The sequence below is a fragment of the Octodon degus genome, unplaced genomic scaffold, assembly GCF_000260255.1.
Source record: "Octodon degus isolate 3935 unplaced genomic scaffold, OctDeg1.0 scaffold00157, whole genome shotgun sequence".
In the NCBI taxonomy this organism is placed as follows: domain Eukaryota; kingdom Metazoa; phylum Chordata; class Mammalia; order Rodentia; family Octodontidae; genus Octodon; species Octodon degus.
The window spans coordinates 4,653,137-4,656,594 of NW_004524733.1; the positions used below are offsets into that span (position 1 = coordinate 4,653,137).

Below are 3,458 nucleotides of genomic sequence, written 5' to 3' on the forward strand. Positions count from 1 at the left end.
CAACATATCTGGATAACAATTTGACTCTGAAAATTAAAAGAATTTTAATTAAAATTATTTTCTTCATTTTTTATTCTAATGAAAGAAATAAAAACAATGATATAGAATTTCAAAACAAGATAATAGGAAGTGGGCAACGGGTATTATAATGTGTAATGTTATCTTTAAAGTGTTTGCTCAGATTACAAGACGTAGGTATGAAAAATTGATAATTTTCACAGTTATTGTGAAATAGTTTGATTTTAGTTAGCTTTCGTTAGCCCGACATCAAAAATATATTTTTTATTAAAAGTTAACTTGAGTAAGATTACATTTGCTGGTAATGTTGAGATTTGCTGCTGCTGAGCGTGGGCGCAAGCGGATGGCGGCAGAACCTGGCCGCTACTCCTGCGCCCTCAGCTCAGCCTGCACGCGAGCCTAGACCCGCGCACTCCTTCGCTGCACCTGTCGCATCCCTCGGAGGAGTGTCCACACCGCAGGCACCCGGGAAATCAGAGAAGCCGCTCATCGTCCTTACCACCAGGCCCCAAAATAAAGATACAGAGGTAAAAACAGACGCAGAGGTAAGAACGAGAATGAATCTGAAATGATGAATTGGTGTTCAAAGAGGACAGGCAGAATATGCTCAGGGAATCAAGAAGTTGGGAAACGGACTATTAGAAGCGAAGTGAAGAGGTTATGTCACATCAGAAGGGTCCTGAGAAAAAAAGATTTGGACAAATACCTCAGACATCATACTGGTTGGTCTCCAAGATTACCAAGATAACAAAGTTGATGTGCTTCTCAAATACAGTGCGGGTGAATCAAGAAGTCTAAAAGCATGTGGCGAGCTTCCTGAGCGTGCTAAGATCAAGGAAACTGACGCATTTGGTCCTGGAGTTGCTGATGAAATGCAGTTTGAGGTCACTGGAGATGCGGACGGAGACATTGACGATATATAAATTGAATGCAATATTTTACATTCCAGGTTTTCGGAAGATTGTCCCTTGGCGTGGATTTGGGTTATAACCCTCCAAGAAATTTTCATTAGCATGATTGTAATTTATTAAGGCAGTTCGATTTGGTTCTAAGGTATTTATTTCTGTGTAATCTGTTAATAATGAACTATCTTCAGTGAAATGTTAAGCCCAGTGGAACTGATGGATAGACCATCATGTGTGCTTCAAAAGTTAATACATTACTGCCTTTGTTGCTTTGACCACTTTCAGTGAGTTCATGGATGTTTTTAAAAAGCAAACAAAACAAAGTAATATGTAATATGGAATTTAATGTAAGTATTTAGTGATTTTATATTGACTATTCAATCAAAATATGGGATAAATCATACGAAGATAAATTTATGTACAGGGCCGGCCAAATAGCTCAGCGGATTAAAGTGCCTGCAACCAGGCTCAGGTGCGGGGTTCGATCCCAGGGCCTGCTGTGCTGGCCCTGCCCCCGGGGCACTCTGAGATGGCACTTGAGACTGGGTGTGCTGGTGCATGCCTGTAATCTCAGCTCTTGGGTGGCTGTAAAAAGGAGGATCACTAGAGTCCAATCTAGTAGTGAGACCCTGAACACCCTGTAGACCCTTCCCTAAAATACAATACAATACAATACAATACAATACAATACAATACAATATAAAAAGATAAATTTATGTACAAATACATGACAAAAAACATTTTCAAAGGGTTTGTTAATTTTTAATGTTATCTCACTGAAAATGAAAGAAAAAACAATTGCTTAAAGATAGTTTTAATAGATGAAACTAACAAGAATTTAAACCAAATGATTAATGTTAATTCTAGCAAGTTTATGAGACAGGGCAGTGATTGATGGGCGAATTTGCTTGGTGCCATCTGTTTTGGAAACTTATTTAGCAATAGTTATTAGTATCCTGAAAAATCTGAGGATTCTACCAGTGGTTTAAATAAAGATGCATTAATGTTAGTATTGCGTTAAATATCTGAAATGTCTTAAATATCTTAGATAGTAAAGTGCTTAAATTATACTGTACTTTTATGGCAGTAAAAAGTCCTGTTTTTATACATAACAAACTTAATGCCCATATTATTTGACCTGTGAATCTTGCTACACTTCTACTCTAGTTGTAATGATGTGCCAAAAAGATTCATAGTCAAAGGTATTTATTACAGCATTATTTATAATATTGAAGAGACATTTTTAGATGTGTATATGTATCATCTATATAATAGAAACCAATAACTAGGTCCATAATTTCAAAAGCATTCCATTCTACTTGGAGAAGGAAACTTTTATAAAAAATTCTAATATACAAGGAGCCAGACAACTTCTACAGTATTAATCAGATCTTGTAAAAATATGTATAAATACATAGATGTAATGAAGACACAAAAATAATGTGAGTAAATATACTAAAACTGCAAAGAGTTTTATTTATGTCTCACTGCATTTTTTAAAATAATTCTACTCACTTCTTTTCTATAGTGAATATTAATTTTATCATATGTAGTGTAAATTGTACTTGGATTGTTGAGTAAAAGAGAACTGTGCATAATAGTTTGTATATTTGGTTTTTTAAAACTATGAAATATGTACTTTGACAGATGGTATTAAATTGGATGGATGCTATAATTAGAAAAATCATTACAAGAATCAACCTGTTGTTTCTACATTTAATAATTGGAAATCTTTTGCAAAGTTACTTGTTCTTTTCCTCCCATTTATTTCTTTATTCATTCAACCTTTTGACTTTTACCAGTATGGATTCTGATAACTATTTTATTAGGGAGCTTATAATCAATCAAAGTTGAAGTTTAATTTTTTGGTCTAATTGTTGTAGTTTTGGCTAGGAGAAATTTTTTAGGGATGTTTCCTGAGTCATTTTGACATGCTCCTGTCTTTTGTTTAGTTTTTGTTTTAACATTATGTGTTTAGAATGCAAGTTCATGCTATATATTTCCTGCCGCAGTCCTAGAACTGGCAACTTTCCAATGGGTTTCTTTCTGTTGCAGAATATAGTATTTGACAGCCATCATCCAGCTGTTTAGTGCTAGTAGTGCATCACAACATATAGGAATACCCTTGTAAAAATAGAAGCAGGAAAGGGACATAAGTATATGATAAAATTACTCTTCAAAAGTTTGAAATATTTCCATTTGCAAAGTATTTATTAATTATGATTTTTAAACAGATCCATAAATTTTTTACTACCCCTCACTTGGAGAATTTTTTTTTTTAAGAACCAGGGATTGAACTCAGGCCCTTTGCGCTTGCCAGGGAAGTTCTAATTCCACTGAGCCATCTCCTCGTACCCTCCCCCCCTTTTTTTTTTTTTTGTACCAGAGATTGAACTCAGGACCTAGGACTTGCCAGACAAGCGCTTATTCCATTGAGCTTACTCCCCAGCCCAGAGATGAAATTTAATATTATCTACATGTGAGCTGGTTAGATTAGAATATGGAAAAGTTAGCATATGGAAAGAATAATAGTGT

The 3,458-nt window shown here is 34.9% G+C and overlaps 1 pseudogene; it reads left to right on the forward strand.

The window, feature by feature from the left end:
• Positions 1-322: 322 nt before the first annotated feature.
• Positions 323-941, forward strand: LOC101592494 (annotated as a pseudogene).
• Positions 942-3,458: the final 2,517 nt, after the last annotated feature.